Source organism: Ambystoma mexicanum, chromosome 5q (genome assembly GCF_040938575.1).
Source record: "Ambystoma mexicanum isolate Mex_15411 chromosome 5q, UKY_AmexF1_1, whole genome shotgun sequence".
Lineage (NCBI taxonomy): Eukaryota > Metazoa > Chordata > Amphibia > Caudata > Ambystomatidae > Ambystoma > Ambystoma mexicanum.
In genome coordinates this window covers 1,404,838,827-1,404,857,528 of record NC_090933.1, presented here as the reverse complement: position 1 = coordinate 1,404,857,528, position 18,702 = coordinate 1,404,838,827, and the positions used below count along the sequence as shown (strand labels likewise).

At 44.0% G+C, this 18,702-nt stretch overlaps 1 protein-coding gene across 1 annotated transcript in view; it reads right to left on the bottom strand.

The window, feature by feature from the left end:
- LOC138498459 (fibrocystin-L-like) overlaps window positions 1–18,702 on the bottom strand; it is a 1,772,245-nt gene that overhangs the window by 307,293 nt on the left and 1,446,250 nt on the right. The gene's annotated exons all lie outside the window — the stretch shown is intronic.

Genomic DNA, 18,702 nt, shown 5'->3' with positions numbered 1-18,702 from the left:
CTCATGCATGGCTCCATTATGTTGTGATGGGTGTTGTCAAGCAGTAGACTCTTCTGTGCATGGTCGAAGGTGTGATGGGTGCCGCTCTGGACGATTTTGGATGCTAACATAGTGGGGTTTTTCCCACACCTTTGTACGGAAGGTGCTTTGGAAGCACACGTGAACTGTACTCAGAGTTTTGAACGGTACATATGGAGTGATGTACAGAAATGATAGTGATGAATGCAGACTTCTTGGCTGTGATTGGTGCATGTATGGGTGAATATTTCACAATCCTCAATGAGGAGTGCAGGAAGAAGAGCAGTGGAGAAGGGAGGACTGCCCCTGCTTTACTGGGATGCAGGCCTCGCTGTAGCTGGGAAAGCACACACGCCACATCTTTCTATTCGCAGCATGGTGGGCATGCCAATGGAATTGTGGGCATTATGGAATCATGTGTCGAAGGTGTGATTCACAGGAAGGGGCGGTACTACTTTCTCCCAATACTCTCTGTGTAATGAGGTTGGTGGACATAGGGAGATGCACAGGGCTGATCGTGGGTGATACGTGTGTACAAGATCTGTACAGGTATGCCGTGCAAAGAGGCGTTGCTGCTAATTTCCGGTTGGAAGTAGTGGACGGTTTGTGGGCCAGTCTCCATGCGTGCAGTTTTGGTGGGATGGTTCACCTTGGCAGATGCGTGGCCTCCATCGTTACTGGTGAAGTAGTTGTGGTGCATTATGGATGTCTACATTTGGGTTACATGTCGTATTTTCCCCGCCACCTGAAGAAGTTGATGACTGCAGTGATGTGGATGTTTCCCACTGCCAACGTCGTTTTCGCACCCATTCGCCCAAAAGAAGTATGGGACCATGCCGGTGTAATTGTCCCTTAGCCACAGCTCTGAAGGTGTCTTATGAAAAAAAGCATGTCTGCATTTATGTGCCCTGATGGCATGTTGTCCACCCACTATGAGAGCATGAATTTCCAAAACATACACTGCTTTCATGGAAATGGCATTTCTTTGACCTCCATTGGCACTACCATTGTCCTGTACACTGTGCACGAAGCGTTGCCCTTAATTTGGTAAGAAATGGAGAAAAAGCAAACAGAAAGGCATACAAAGAGAAAAAAACAAAAAAGGAGTTTCACAAGCAGGTAAAAAACAAAATAAATGCAAAAAGCACAAAAACAAAGACAAAATAAAACCTTTTCAGAGGGACCACTAAAGACCCAATAGCCTACCCTGTTTCACAATTCCCTCCCTCTCCTAAAACAAAAACTCAGTGGATTACGCTGTACTTTCAGGATTACACGTGCCACATCCTGCCATTTTCAGGATGGGAGCCTTGGAAATGGGACTGTGGAGCGAAAGACACTCCTCAATGAGGTTTGTGGTTGTGGTGTGTACGCAAAAAGTGTCGTCGAAGGTCTCTTTGTACAAAGAAGTGCAGAAGAGTATGGTGGAAGTGGGCAAGGTAATGTCCAGGTATCCTGGGTGTATGCATGAACTGTATGTACTTGTTTGAGGTTCATAACATGAATGCAGTGCTGTTTGGGAGCTATAATTTTTGAAAAGTGTGCAGTAAGTGGGGTACTGCAGAAAAAAAACTGCAGTGTATAAGGTAAGTGGCTGGCATCCTACTGTGCTGAATGCATTCTATGTATGATATGATGCGCAATTGTATGCTATGGCATGCGTAATGCGCCTATACACACGTTTAACAAAGCGCAACAAAACAGGGGATGGGGGAACAGAGGGGAGACAGAGACAACAAACCTACTAGGCCAGGTGTGACTTACATCGCCCAAGTGCATGGGTGGGGTGAGGGGAAGGTGCAGTACATGGGTAGAAGAAGAAATGACAATAAGTAAAAATACGGCCCGATTGTGCCAAGTTCAAGGATAAGTGCACACATCAGGTGGTGCAGGACTGTAAGGGATACAGAAAACAGTCCCCAAGTGCAGGGTTTGCTAGAAAGGCAGTGCAGGGGTTCGCCTGGTGGGGGGAGGTGGCATGGGCCCGACATCACAGAGTCACCAGGTAAGCAGTGCAGAATCAATTTACGCCAGGCAGTCAGCCGGGGAGAGGCGGAGAAGAAGCAGATGCAAAGAGAAAGGCTTTGAGGTGCTTCCAGAACTGCTGATGGTTCTCCTCAAGTTTCAGGGAGGCAGGGAGGCTGTTGCAGAGGGAGGCCCCAGCAGAAAAAAAAATCTGGTGGCTTGCAGAAGAAGCGATTGACCTTGAGGGAGTTTGAGGTGGATGAGGGACGAGTGCGAGCACAGAGATATATAGTAGTTGAATTTATTGAGGTCCAGTGGTCCAAAAGGCCTTGTGTGTAATGCAGAGGGTTTTCACCTTATTCCTTGCAGCCACTGGGAGCTATTGCAGACATTTCAGTGCAGAGGAGATACCATCCCAAGTTGCACAGTCCTCTTCTGGATGCGTTGCAGAGGGCAGAGAGTAGAAGCAGGCACATTTAAAAAGAGCCTGTTGCAATATTGCAGCCTAGCCAGAGGCACAGCTGTGCAGACAGTGACGTTTTGAAAAACTTGCTTTAGGTTGGTAAGATACATGCAGTGCTGCTTTTGGTGGCGTAACTTCACGATTTATGTAGGGGATGGGGTAGTGGGGAAAACATTTTGTAGCATTGCCGGAAGGAAAGCAGAGAGCTCTGGTTTCGATATTACAATGTATGATATGGGTAAATGAAAACGTTGCAAGCACATACCAGTGAAGTGCCACATGATGGTAGGGGAAGGGGAAAAAAAGACAGTATGCTTGTAAAGAACGTAATGGATGTTCAGTGGCAGATACAGTGCGCAGAGGCAATTATAACACAGTGGTAAACATACTGCAGAAAAAGTTTTCATACCTCCAGTGTGCTGGGAACGCATGTGGAGGCATGTGGATGCACACATCTGCAATCTTTTACTGAACTTTGTACTGCACGTGCTTTCGAGTGACAGGACACTTGCAGGCGGATTTTGTGACGGTACCTATGAAGTGTTCTGCAGAACTGACAGTGTTAGATGCTAATGTCTTGGATGGCATTGTTGGAATCGTGTGTGCCTATTTACCCGTATCGAATGAGGTAGTGATGGACAAAAGACAGTGGAAAGGGAAGGACTTCTCCTGCTTTACTGGGGTGCGGCCCTCACGGTACTTTGGGAAGCACTCATGCCACAATGTGCGCTTCTCACCATGCTGGCCAATGGACATGGGAGTTTGGGGATTATCCAATCAGGTATTGTGGGTGTGGTTCATAGGAAGGGGTTGTCATACTGTCGTACATTACTCTGCGTAGTGAGGCTGGCTGACATGGCAAAACGCATGATATTGACTTTGAATGATGCCTTTGTGATAGATCTGCACAAGTATGCCCTGGAGGGACACTTCAATGGCAATTTAGGTTTGGACGCATTGTGGAACGCTGTGTACAAGCGCAGTTTCGTCGACATGCATGCCCTTTCCAAAGACCTGGCCACTTCTGCTACTGCGATGTCATCGTAATCCATGCATATGGTTTACGTGGCTTGTTTAGGTTTGTTCCGTCAACTGAAGAGGTTGCTAAATCTAGGGAAGAGGCTTTTTCCCACTGCTAAGGTGCTTTTCTTATCCATAACACCACGAAAAGTATGGGACTAGGCTCCTGGAAGTTGTTCCGAGCCAGAGGCAGGAAGGTGTCTGATCAACAGAAGCATGTATACTTTTGTGTCCGCTGGTGGGATGGTCTTCTGCAACAGTGACCTCATTAGTTGTGAAATTGCAGTGTTTTTCCAAGTAAATAGCATTTCGTTGTCACCCATTGGTAATGCTGTTTTGTTTGCCCATCTACAAGATGCAGTGAAGAGTTTACTGTAACAATGTGAGCACAAGAAAACACAAAATCAAATAAAAACCGAAAATAGGTTTCTCTACAAGCATCTAAAAAATAAAAAAGGCTCTTTCAGAGCCACCCCTTACAACAAACTCCCCCTACCCTGGTTGCAAGTTATTCCCCCACGCCTGCACGCAGCACGAAAGCCACATACAGGGATTTTGAGGATAGCAGCCATGGATAGGGGACTGTGGGGATTGTCCAATCAGCTGCTCAGGGTGTGCGTCACAGAAAAGGGCGGCAATAGGAAGAAGGACTCCTCCTGCTTTACTGGGGTGCGGCCCTCGCAGTACTTGGGGAAGCGCACGTGTGACATTCTGCGCTTCTCACCATGCTGGCCAATGGAAATCGGACTGTGGGGATTGTCAATCAGGCACTCAGGGTGTGCGACACATGAAAAGGCGGCAATTTTTTTTATCCATTACTCTGTGTAGTGAGGTGGCAGCCAGAGAGGGCGAGATGCACTGAGATGCACTGTCTCGATAGTCGGTGATGCCTTTGTGGAAGATCTGTTCCAGTATGCCGTCGAAAAAGGCTTTCATGGCAATTTCGATTTGGAGGGAGTGGAGGCTTTGTGGTGCTGTGCCGATGAGTGCAGTTTCGGAGCTGTGCTTGCAGTATGTCGACGAGTGGCCACTTTAGCTAGCGAACATGGTGTGGTTGTGCACTATGGAGCGTTCCATTTGGGTTCCATGGCTTGTTCCCGTTTGTACCGTCAACTGCAGACGGTGATAAAAGCAGTGAAGTGCATTTTTCCCACTGCCAAGGTGCTTTTCTCATGTATAACACCGAGAATCGTATGGGACTATTCCAATGACTCCTGTCGCTAGGCATAGGTCGGAAGGGGTCTCATCAACAGAAGCATGTTTGACTTCTTGAGTGCTGCTGGGATGTTCTCCTGCGAGAATGAGAACATTGGTTCTCGATATATAAACCTTTTCAAAGCAAATGGCATGTCTTTGTCGACAAGTGGCAATGACATTTAGTTTCACAATCTACAGGCTGCACTGAAGACCCTAGTGTAAGAATGTGAGCTGACGTACAAAACACAAAAATACTTATTAAAAACGAAAACATTTGTTTCTGTGGAAGCACCTTAAAAAAAGAAAAAAGAAAAAGCTCTTTTTAGAGCCGTCACAACTATTGACGTCCCCTACCCTGGTTGAAAGTTATTCCCCCACTCCCGCGCATGCACAGCACGAAAAGTCAGTGGACATCGCGATAGTTGCAGGGTAGCACATGTTAAATACGTCCCTTCTGCAGATGACGGCCATAGAAATGGTCCTGTAGAGGCTAGGGGATTGGTCAATAAGGTTTCTGGGTGTGATGTGTATGCACAGACTGTGGTACACAGTGTATTTGTGGACAGAAATGCAGAGGGTGCGGTTATGGCGGTGTGTTTCACAAGCCACAGTGTGCAGGTTTTGGGGGAATTCGAAATACATTGATTGAAAGTGAATGGAAAACACTGTGCAGTGGCTGCTCATTTTGAATTCTATCATGTGGATGTGTAGTGCTATGGAGTACCTACAATGAAGTGACTGATTATGGTTTGTCTGTGTGACACTTTGGTGACATGCGATCATTCCGACATTATTGTTGTTCATTGTGGCGGGAAAATTGCTCAGCATGTTACACGAGTTTCAGTGTCGTTTGCGATGAAGGAGGCACTTGCCCAGGTCATGCGTCTGTTTCCGATATGCTGCATAACTTTCTATCGCATTACGCAGACACCGAAGTGGCTGCGTTATTTTTCATTTGGTCCGCAAATGGATAAAGCGCGGTACATTGCGAAGAAGTCTTTTTGTGCCTTTCTACGACATGTGCCAATGGCATACTTCACACATAGGATTATGATGTTTCACAGCACAAACAGGTTTCACACCAATACCGTTCATCTTACTATTCCTGCCATCCCGATTTCTGCACACCCCATCCAAATTGCCTTGGTGCCCTTCTTGAAAGAAGTGGAAGAATTTTTGTAGTAAGTGTTGCGCACTGAAACTCTTCAACACGCTATGCAACACGTAAATAAACCTCTTTCTACAGCAAACCCCTTTCCACCCAATTAAACTACAGTGTTTTGCACAGTGCCACGCCTCCCGCCCTGCATCCGTTCATTGGCAATTCCATTGTTCATCTCTGAAAGGAGCTTTCTTTATTTCCCTTTTTTCCTTTCCCAGTTCATTTCCATTTATTTTGGTCTTCTAACACATGCCACAGAAGGAACGGCAGGAAAGGCCCGGTACGGAAGTGGCAGCACCTGCATGGATGCCATTGGGGACGTGCCGAGAGACGGAAATATTGGGTGGTCCTCACCTACATAGGAGCCAGTCATTGTCATGCTCCTGTGTTATACTGAAAGAGTAATCACATAGCCCGGATTATATGAATAGTGTGTTGGCCAGAAGCAAATCGCATCATGTGACAAACATTGCAAACTGTAAAACCTGAATGTGACCATAGGGAGTCCATTTTGTAAATGCCGGCCATTTTCTTTTTTTTGTAACGCTTTGCAAATATATTCTATGCTTCAGATCCACACACAGTGCAAGGCCACAGCTTGAACTCTGAAATGCTAACGTAGACAGGAATGTAGAGCCGTGCAGAAATACATTGTTTCCCTCTCACTCAGGCCTTGAAGCTGTGCAAGAGCTGCGCCTAATCAGTAGCCCATGTGCCGGTTTGTCTTGCAAATGCTGTTGTAAAAGGCAGTTTAACCTGAATTATATGCAACTAGTGGTGCTCCTTCACGAAGGATGGTATTTTCTGTGTCTCAGAACTGTCTGACCCTTGTGCCAGTGCCCCATGTTCCTCACAATAGAAAACATGTCTCTGCAACCTTTGCTAGAATAACTAATGTTTAGACTAAATGAAGACTTGTCATAACTGTCAATTACCGAACCCTAGTCTGCATGACAAGTATAAGGGCGGGTCGAATAGGACTAGCAAATGATGATGTATTATGCATATATATGACTGCTTGAGCGCTGTTCGCTCTCTCTCGCATCTCATGGTGTCTGGGAACACACGTCGTGAGGCGTTGAGACATAGTCGGCCTACTGAGATACTTTTGAATAAAACCAGTCTTGTTTGGAAATCGAACCTCACGACTGACGTGTCATTGAGTATATGGTTATTGTGCCATATATGGACTAACACTCTGACTTCCAAGTACCTTCCCTCTGTAGAGTAGCATGTTGAGTACATGCACAATACAATGCCCTTTGTGGCATATGGTATGTAAGGATGTTTTTAGAGCTCCGCTGCCATACAGGAGTGCCCCTGTTGTTGGCCGCAGCAGATGTGGAAAATACTGTACATGAAATTACCCTACTGCATTCTTGGAAGGGCGGTAGACTACCCATTGGTCCCATGTGCTTCCATTTCAGTTGTTGTCATATGCAGTACAAACACTTCATGCTATGCCATTAGCCGTAGGAGTAGCATTCACGGAGATGCATACATTCTGGAATACAAGAATGTTTACAATAACGCAAAACACAGCTTCATTACGTGGAGCAGCAAGACAAATATTTAGTGCGACTACAGTACTTTTCTAACCACCACACACATTGTTTGCGCTCTGAACATTCTGCTGTTTGCTTACTTGCCTTTACATGCATTAGTATGTGAGTGACCAAGCTGCTCCAGCTTGGCCATTTTGCAGACTCACTACAAACTGTCCCACCTGCAGTTACATGTTTTCTTCAACTGTGCGACCTGAAAGCAACCGCTTGACACTTTTTGTCACAGTGCTCAGTGCAGAAACGCTGTGTCTGTTTCACGGGTCATAGAAAGGCAAGCAGCACATCAATCAAATTAATGCAACATTTAACACGCCCACGTTACACTGCAGGTTGCTGTTCCTTGTTCACCAGTGGGCCTCATACAGCCAGGTGTGCTGCAGCCATACATTGGTAGGTTTGCAGAGCCACCCACATAGTCGGCAGGAGTACTTGAAATGCTGTAGCCTACCGTATGAATACGTAGGGCTGGCGACAGGGGCGGTGTTACCAGCACACAGAGGATGCTATACGCATGGGTGTAGCTGTCCAACTGATACACGTGCACTCCCACAACTATGAAAAAGTGCATTAGAAGATGCAGACATGCGCCACTCATGGAGCCCTACGGATACTTGCAGTGTGATTGCACATACGCCAGCCAGGTGCAGTCTCCCTAGGAAACGTTCATATTGCTCACCTGCAGTCATCTCGGCCAGTACTGTGCTGCACAGATTCACCATGCAATGTTACCACAAAAAGAGAAACCACTCAAACACTCAAAAACACTTACCATGTACAGCTGTAATTGCTAAAATACACCAACACTATAAGGAAAAGGAAAGGGTAGCACAAATCGATACATACACCAGACAATTTGGCCTTTCCACACGTTCATCATGAGGGCAGCCAAGGAATCAGTGACAAACCGTTGTTAACTGGATGTTAATGGTTTTGTTGCAGTACCAAACATCTATCATCTTTACAGAAAACACTATGCTAAAGCAATGTTCTGGTTACAGTGCCCTACTAAAAACCTATGAAATTCACTACCAAAAATCATTGTTAAAGGGACATTATGGTTAAATTGCACTACTACAAACCTATCTCCTTTACAGAAAAAACTATACTAAAGGAAGGGTCTGGTTACCGTGGCCTACTAAAAACCTATCAACTTCAGTGAAAACACATTGGTGAAGGGACGTTATTCTTCAATTGCCCTAAGAACAACCTAGCAACTTCAGTGCAAAAACATTTGTTAGAGGAACTTTACAGCTACTTTGCACTAACAACAACCTATCCATACTATGCTTACAAGTAAAACCGGGAAAACCCAGAAATTCGCCAGTTATGGTAAGCTAAGCAACCATAACTCGCGCCACGACTGTGCACTGCTAAGACTAACACCCATGACATCAAAGATGACATCACAAATGTCATTTATGTGTCTTTGTTGTGCCCTGATGCCTTCAGGATTTTTGGCGCATAATAAATAAACAAATTAATTAAATAAATAAACAGAGGCTGCATTCCTGGACACTTGTGTCGTTATTTTACCCTGATTAGGGCTGCTTTGCAGGGCAAAAGTAAAGGACACATGTGGGTGGACAGCGTAACTTTATTTCAGAGGGGGGATGCAACTGCTTGGTTCTTTTGAGGTTGGTAAGCTTGCTGAAGTATCTGGCTACCAGGATTTTACTTAGGTTGTCATGTTCCCAGTGCAGACGCTTACCCACAAGACTACAAGCACTTGTCTCGTAGTGGGAATTTGTTTTCCAGGGAATATTTCACTACAGATGGCTGGGTTTAAAAGATGAGCACCTTTTACACTTTGCTAACACGTGGTTGTAGACCCTCCTGAGTGGAAGGAATTCTGTAGAGCAGGTTATTTGACCCATGTTCACTCTCAGTAGAGTAGCTCCCACATCCTTGCTTGATTTGTAAAACTTGGGGTTTCACCCTAAGTAACCCAGACGTGGACCCCTTGCTTGCTGTGCCTTAGAGAGGCTCAGCTTCACCTCCCAACAATGCCGAAACACGTGTCTGGGGTTGCTGATGGTATTCTTGTCCAGAGGATAATTGCCTAGCATTTTGGTACTGGACTGCCCTTGTGGGTGGGACCAGACTGATATGCAAATGGATATTTCTCCTCTGTGAAAGGTGCAGTAAGTTAAAATTTGGTTGTAGACCCTACTGAGTTGAAGAAATTCCAAAGAGCAGGGTATCTGACCCACGTTCATTCTCAGTAGAGGGGCTCCCACATCCTTGCTATTATACTACAGATTGCTGGGTTTAAAAGGTGAGCACCTTTTATACTTTGACAGGACATTTATTGGAACATTTCCTCTATCAAGTGATTTTTCTGGTGTTCATTACTTTTTTTTAAAGTCAAATGCTATTTTGTCTTGCACACTTTTGACTAAGGGGAAGGTCAAGTAAACTACATTTGTATATATCACTTATATATATTCACTTACTGTGCGTATATTCATGGGTGCCAGGTTTTGATTTTCGCTATGGGACGAAAGTACCATGGCATATGTTATTCTTACAACTGGTCATTTTTTCCCTTTTAAGTGCCGCTTAAATGTGGTCAGTTGGGGTCGTGTGATGTATCACAACAGTCACCAAGAGACCGGCCATAAAACAACGGGCGTGTACCACGCTGCTTAACCAAAGTGTGTGATCCTTGGCAAATAATGTAATCACATTGCGCATTGCCTAAAAAGCTTTTGAGTTCTCAAAGCCTGCCATCTTTTATACAAAACAATATTGCTGTCAAAGCAGGTCCAAATCAGCCTGTGATAGATGTATATCTTTGAGCGATGTGTTGCAAGTGTTTTAAAATATAGAGTGGCCGTGCCCACTGGCAATGGCCTAAGGCCATAGCTAGTAGTCTGGTAGTGTTTTAAAATGGACAGTGGGCATGGCCTTAGGCCATGGATAGTGGTCTGGTAGTGTTCTAAAATATACAGGGGGGCAGGGTGGAAGAAATCCATTGAATAACAAAACCCTTGAAATTCAATGAAAAAATGTTAGTTAATAACCAATTAGAGTAAGAAACATATCACAACAAAACCCCTGAAATCCAACGATTTGGGGAGCTCAGGACCGGCTTAACTCAGCGCATTCCCGTTGCAAAGCCTGAGAGGACATCTTTATTAGAAGAAAAGGGATTCACAATGCCATTGAAAATGGCATTATGGGGATATAGTATTATGGGGAGATCAATGAGAACGAAAAATACTTTAGTTAATGATCATTTAAGGTACAAAACGTATTGCAACAAAACCCTGGAAATTCAGCTAAACCCACCTTAACTTCGCACCCCCTATTGCGCAGCCTATGTCCACAATAATGACATCACAGATGACTTCACTGATGACATCACTGGTGACATCAGCTCTCCACTCACCAACGGCCAGAGTAGAACTCCTGAACACAAACAGTTTTCTACCGGTTTATGGATGGTCCTTCAATCGCAGACCCTGTCCTTGGATAGCTTGTGCTGTCTCTATGCTGGACTCTATGCTTCTCTTCATGGCGCTGCTGCGCCCTGCTTCTGCCCCTGCGGTAGAACTCACTTTGTCCTCTAATGCTATTTAAATCTCTCTATTTAACTTTCCTGCTCACTTTAATCTCACCATGGGTGGTGGGATACGACTCCTGGGGGCAGTGAGTCTCCCCGATCTATCGCTCCTTCATACCAAACTACTACAAATGAAAGCTTCACAAGTAGTGATATGATGTATGTTTAGCTGTTCACTATTTTTCAAAATGTCCTCATTGGTATGAACTATTCTAAAATGCTAAAATCACATATGTAGAAACATAAGAGTGGTCTAAATATGTGCAAATGTAAGGGTCCCACAGTGCATGGTCAGGTTCCCTCACTATGGTACACACCTTAAAGGTTCTTTTAGGCTTCCACACTGTGGCATTTCACTTAAACATTTTACATGGAGGTGTAGGAGTTATGATCAGTAGTTACCCTGAGTCTGAGTTGGGAGATGGTTTCTAGTTTTGAATGATTTTAGATTTGGTTTGTGAGATAATCTTCCTTAATGAGACTTTCAAGAAGCCTTTGTTTCCCCAAGGCAAGATGGAGGGCAGGCTCAGCATTAGTGATTGGCTATGCTTGATTGCGAGGTAGTTTGGAATTCTGTCAGGCGTTCTAAACTGCCTTTCATTCTAGTTGCTCATGGAGCAGGTTGCAGTAACTTTAGCTCTGTACATAAATTATATAATTTCAAAGAAAATCCAGTTTTATTTGAAGAAGATTCAAGGTGAACCTGCAGAAATATTCTGAGAAGAGAAAGCAGCTTGGAGAACCAGAAACAAAGACCACAGAAGAAGAAAGTTAAGTTCATTCATAAAAGCAAACGTAATTTTCGTAAATTGCATTGAAGTAAATGTGTTAAGGTAGTTTTGAACTGTTATAAAAAGAGGATCTGTAAACTGCCTGCGCAGCATTGAGAATACAGTAAAACTAACATTTTAGTGAGCAATAGTCAGCTGGCGAATGCGCGCGTGTGTGCAAGCGCGAGTGAAGAGGTGTATCACTTGTTACGTCGCGTATAACTAAATTAACCATTAGCGCGTTGCGTGGTTCTGGCGATTTCGCGACATGTTAAGGAACTAATTTTAAGGAATAACTAATTTCAGAATTCGTAGTATTTGTTCTTTCCAATCCGCTACGCATATCTCGTCGGACAGCGTAGAGGAAAGGGCCTGATAGCGTAACGAACGTGACACACGAGCCTAGCCGTATTGGAGGAACGTTTCAACTGGAAGCAGCTGTGTTTCCTGCAAGGCGCGGCAATTCAGTCAATGAGTTTAAATACTCAAGTGGAAAATCAGCACAGCATTTCAAGAGTGGCACGAGAAGAGAAAAGAAGTAGTTGGCAAGCGTTGTAAAGAAGCAGAAACTGCGTCTGCAGGTAGAGACTTCAATGTATATAATTCATGAAACAAAGATACTAATTCAAAAGAAAAAGTTGACATTTTAGAATTCCGTTCACAAGCAGCAGAAGTTAATTAAAGTAATCTCAGCTATGAGCTGGAAGCAATTCTATTAAGGAGGCAGTCAGAACTACAGAAGTATATGAACTAAAACAAGGAGCTCAGAATAGTTCAAAAGAAGAATTGAGAAATTCAGACTGACTCAAGACTTTCAAGTTTCATCGGTAGCAGAGTTGCAAGAGCCTATCAGCTACTGAGCATAGGCAGCAGGTATAGAGGGGAGTGGTGGTAGATTAATGGGAAGTTGAAAGGAAGGGTGGCAGTGCAGGTAGTAACTAGCTGTAAATATTTTTTTAGATTTTCCCAGACACCACCGTCTTCCTGTCCTGTCGCAAGGGCATCAGAGGTACCACAGAAGATCTGCCTTTTCTTATTTTCTTCATTTCCCCTTTCCCCTTGGGTTTTCCAGCTAGGTAGTTATACATTCAGAGACTGTTTGGCAGGCAGACTTGGGGGGTCTGGTGGGCCAGCTTCACTCCTGCTGGAAGATGCTACTGGACTTGACACAAATACCTAGAGTGACCTTATGTCTGATGCCATGAGTTAAATGATATTTGTTGTCATATATGATGTTATTAGTGATGGCACCAGTGATGTCATCAGTGATGCCATCAGTGATGTTATCAGTGAAGTCATACATGATGGTATTATGGTGTTAGTGATGTAATCAGTGAAGTCTTCTGTGATGCCAACATTGTGGTCATAGGCTGCGCAGCAGGGGGCACAAAGTTAAGGTGGCTTTAGCTGAATTTACAGGGTTTTGTGGCGATACGTTTTTTACCTTAACTGATCATTAACTAAAATTTTGTTCACTGTATATATATATATATATATATATATAGAGAGAGAGAGAGAGAGAGAGAGAGAGAGAGAGAGAGAGAGAGAGAGAGAAGTGTAGGGGTTGGGGGGTGGAAAGGGGTGAGGGTGCTGAGGAGCAGGAGGGAGGGTATAGGAGACCTTCATTAAAAGAATAAAACCCTGATGTAATCTACCACAAATTAACTTAATACTTAGTAATTAATAGCAAAGAAATCAATCACGTAGAATCCTTCTGACACATGTGAGAGAGCCACCTGGATGCATCCCATTGTTTGTTGAAATATTTGGGAAAGTGTTGAGTCATTGGCAGCCTAAATGACTCTGCTGCTTGAATCAATAATGGATCAAATTTCTTTGATTTTCTAACTGGCGGTATGTTCAGAAAGGCAGCAGCTTTAAATGTGGCACTCAGGGCCTGGACTACCAGACTCTTAAGCAGTGTAATGGGATGTGAGAACCATATAATCCTCAAGAGCAGCTTGGTATTTCTTTGCAACATTCCTGCAAACTGATTGTACAATGGAATGTTTATTCCTTAAGGTACCGAGTTAAGAAGATAAGGACACCCTGCCAGCGATCTGACTCAAAGTAAGCTTATGGAATGTTCTAGTTGGAATGTGTGCAAATTTGCTAAGGCAATAAACAGCCTTATTCATCATCGAATTCAGAGAGGACAGAACACTAGGACCTAGCGCACACGTAAATGAAATCAATTTGATAACGCAATGATAAATCCTGCACTTTAAGGGTCACAAGTGTCCAATGGTGCATTAGGGTCCTTATCTTCAACTGTAGTTCTGTCATGGCATGCAATCTGAGACCTTTCCTTTTTATGCTCAAAACTGTACTCAATATTAACCCCGGATTGCAGTCCCAGCAGGTTCAGAGGGGTCCAATTATAAGGCACAGGGCTTGAGGTGATGAGGGTTGGGGTGCCCATTTGGGAGTGCTGTAGTCACATCAGGCTCAGAGCTGGGAGGGGCTTGAGATCTGAACACTTGCAATTCCAGAAATTGAACAATGTGTGGTGTTGGTGACAATCTTGGCCTAATCCTGATTCTGATGGAAGTGCACTGTTTCGTGCAACGCTACTCTGACCTGTTTCGTGCAACGATACTCTGACCTGTCCAGTAACAGAACAGTGGGTGCCAAAGCAGCAGGTGTTGGGGGTTCCTTTTGGAAGATTGTCAGCATTAACTTTCTGGATGCCTTAAATTCAGGTAGGGAGGAGGACCCTGAAGGAAGAGCACCTTTTTCTGCATGTTCCCTAGTAGTGGAATGGGTGCCTTCTCTATCTCTGTGCCTGGTCGTGTTGCATTTTTGAAGATATGCCACACAGTCTAAAATTTTTAATAAAAAGGGAGTATTTGTAATAGGCCTGTAATTGGTCGGTTCAAAAGGGCAGAGACCTGCCTTTTTCAACCAACAATGGAGTGAGCCATGCACTTTTGATTTCGTCAGGAACATGATTTTCTGCACAAGAAGCATCGATGCATTTAGTTAAGGTTCCAATCAACATGGGGGTACATGCTTTAATAGTGTCTGCTGGACATGAGTCTCCTTTACGATTTGTAGGCTTCAATTTTCCAATAATGCCCAGCAGTTCTGTCTCTGTAGCTGAGCGAAAGTTAAATTGAGACTCCGAAATTCTTTGTGTAGTGCTTTAAGCCATTGGGTCTGCACAATCTACCATTTTCCTCTTACCCTCAATATTTTGTTTTATTCTATCAGGCTTTCTCAACAGGGCCTCTTCAATGGATGCGCACCACTCTGCATTTTGTTTGGGCCCATCCCGATCGCCTTGATATAAGTCTTACACAAGATTACAGGATATTTCTACTGAATGACCCAACGGGCAGATTGTCGCTCCATGTGTGAAAATCACATCTCAAGTGATGATGCTGATGTGTACAATCTTTGAACAAGGGGCAAAATCCACCATGAATTAAATAACAAATCTGCCTATATATCTGGGCAAAATTTGAATAGAGCACGTTTTTGTAGTCATCTTGTTAAATTTCAATTTTGTCCTCTCAATAAAAAATACAAGCATTGGCAAAGCCAACAGTTTGGGCTTTTGTATAGGCATTTGCTAAGCACTGATATAATGGTATTAATTGGCCATTAGATCACAACAGCTAGAAAATGGAGTGATGATGGTAGTACCTTACAAAATGCCTAATACCTAAGGCCAAAACTGTTGGCTTTGTCGTTACTAGTTTTTAAAAGGACTCCAGAGCATGGAAGAAATAAAAATCAAGTAGCTGAAGGCACATTTGGTTAAGACATTTCGAATTACACCAGTAGCAATTTACAACTGCATTAAAGCTGTTAACTCTCAGCAGACTGCTTGCAAATAACCATGGCAGGCTAATTGTTGAAGTAACTGCTTGAAAGAGCAAGCTCAAATAGATCCCAAGAGGATGTGTTTTGTGAGGGGAAGTAGTGGGTGGGAATGGTCATAGGGATTAACATGGCCATGGGAAATCACAGGGTTGGATAAATAACCAAACAACACAACAACCTGTGTGTCCCTCCTCATATGCCATCTTCCTCCTACTTGTACTCCAATGCATTCATTTCAACTTATAGGTAACGCATAAGCGCCACCTAATAGCACAAACTAACAACATACATATTACATGTGTCACAAATGACGCAACAAAGCTATTCAAGTACACTTCACAAGGTATGTTATTCTTTTGTGGGTTAGTCCCCAGGGGACTTTTTCTTTTCTTCACCTCCACCTCCTCCTCATCGCTTTGTTTGTTTCTCAGGTATATGGTGTCCTGCTCATCTTTCCAAACCCAGGGATACAGTTCCCTGTTCAATAGTCCGCAACAAGGGATATAGTGCCATGCTCATTAGTCTGAACCCAGGGATATAGTGCCCTTCTCATTCTTCAAGGTCTCCACCCCCTTCTTTCTCTTGTCAGGGTCTCTGTCCTTTTCCTGCTCTGCCTCCCCCTTGGCTAGAACCTCTGTCTTGAACTTCTCTGTCCTCCTGCTCTGTCCTTCCCTTGATCAGAGCCTCTCTCATCACCTCCTCTCTGGATCTTGCACTCTGTTCTTCCACTCAAGGTCTTACAGCCAGCCCAGCAACCATTCTCTCTGCTCCAGCAAGCTTCTTCATCTTTAACATCACAACTCACCGTCTTTGTGTCACTTAACTCCCTTCCACTCTTGTCATGGGAGTTGGCCTTTATATAGTCTTGGACTGACTAGCTTCCGGCTGTTTGTCCAGAGAGGTCACAAGCTAGCTCTGGGCATGCCCTATGGCAGAGATGCTTTGTGGTGCTGAGTTCAAGGGGTACATCTTTAAATAGGGAAGCCGCAATCTTGGATCCCACTTCAGTCTGTGGTTGTAGCTGGCTGGGAAGGAGCTGCTGGTTTGTTCCCCTGAATTTCGTTTTGGTGTCATCATGGTCCAAACAGCTTAGGGTTTGTAGTTAGAATTACTCCTGTCGGGTGGGTGTTTGGTGTAGAGCTGCTATCCTTTCCCTTCCTTTTAATGGAGGCTGCAGGTAAGTCTGCCTCCCTTGTGCTGGGAACTGTGAGGGAGATATATGTTCTCTACTCCCCAGTGTTCCTGATAGCGTGGTAAGGAAGTGGGGCTCTGTCTGTTTGTCCATTGTCTTTACGGGTGAGGACTTGGCTTCCCACCGACACTGCTGATATAAAATGGGGACGGGTGCATGCAAGAATGCCCCCATTGGGGGTTTTAAAATAATACTGTGGTTTACCCTATCTCCCCCATTACCTTTATGAGTCCAAATCTGCAAGTACTTTTTGCTAGCCCAGTCCAAGGTTTCTTCTGTTGGGAAAGGTGGATTATGGGAGATGTCACTTTTTTCTTGGCTTGTTAACATGTGTTGTGCTGTCAAGCCTAGGGAAATGTTTTTCAGCATCCTTCCTGGCCTAGGTGACATGACTGGATCTACTGTAATGTCCATCCCCTGCCCGGTCCAAAATACAATTGCCCTGTATCCAGTCAGGGTTTTAGTTTTGATCAAGATGGGCATTACGGTTTTTTTCTGTTTCGTTTATCCCAAAGGGATATGGCAGGGATTTATGCAGACACATGCTGTTGTGGAGCTAGGGATACCATACCTAGGTCGATGTGGCAAAGGCAATGTGGTCAGTTTGCCATACACAGCACATGCTAATCCAGTTTTTCTACTAATCAGCACTGTAAGTAACACATGCTTCTATTGCCCAGCGTAATGGTTATCATTAGGAAAGAGGCACAGCTCAGCTAACACTGACAGCTTTCAAACCTATGATTTGTAAGTCTCCCTCAGACTTTGATCTCTAGGACAACTTCATGGAGACCGAAATTGCCCAAACCATACACGTCAAATGTTACATTTTAATATTGCTCCTGAAACACTCACATGGTGTAAAAAGTAAAAATCTGCATACATTTTATTCCCACGAAAAAAGAGAGCTTTAATGATGACTATAAGAGAGCAACACTGGTTCCTGTCTCGATACACCAAATCCTGGTATTTGCAAGGAAACAAATGCTATTATGGGGGATAACCTTCCTATTTATACTCATGATGAAGGGTATAATATTCATATATGTGTAAAGGTAAGCTCATTTTCAGAATATTTCTGCTGTGGTTGTTACATGTGGGTTTTCATTATGTTGAAATAAAATTCTAGACACATTGACTTGTGGGTGATGGTCAGCCGACACGCGTTTCAACCCGGAAGGTCTTTCTCAAGGCAAGTTTGGTAGGATTCTGAGGGTGTAATCCCTGTGGTTCGAAAGCCATTGGTTAGTATTTGTCCATTAGGTGTGGCAAGTTGTTAGGCTGCTGCCTGCACGGAGTAAACTCCTCACAGGCAGCAGCCTAACAAACTTGCCACACCTAATGGACAAATACTAGCCAATGGCTTTCGAACCACAGGTCCTATTTCACCATAATTAAAACCCACATGTAACAACCACAGCAGAAACGCTTGAGATCCCTCCATAAACAAGGATCCGTATACTCACCCTGCAAGATAAGCAGGACGCTTTTCCAATCAATTTCCCCTTCAAGAGGCATTGGGTTTGCCTCTTACAAACCTGTGATCTTGCAGAAACAGGCCAATACAAAGAGAACTATACACAGAGCTCAGCACAGGAGTGTTCACTATCTAGAACCCAGTCTCTCACTCTATACCATAATTTTCAGAATATCCATGATGATTATGTCAGAGAAGCCTTAACATGCAATTCACTTGATCTGGGAGTAATTGTATATTTTTGGTAATTCTGAAAACCCAAAAATCTATAACACTTTTCAGTTGGTCAAAAAAAAGGATCCCTGGATTGCAAACCTTTCCTAATACTCACACCAGTGATGCAATCAACATGCAGACTTCATGCTCACCTGTGGAACATTGTATTTCTTATGCACCCCATCATGTTGGAGCCCAAAGTCAGGGCCCAGTCCCATCACAAGAAAGTCGGAATGCTAGTTAACTCATTCAGTTTACTTGGCC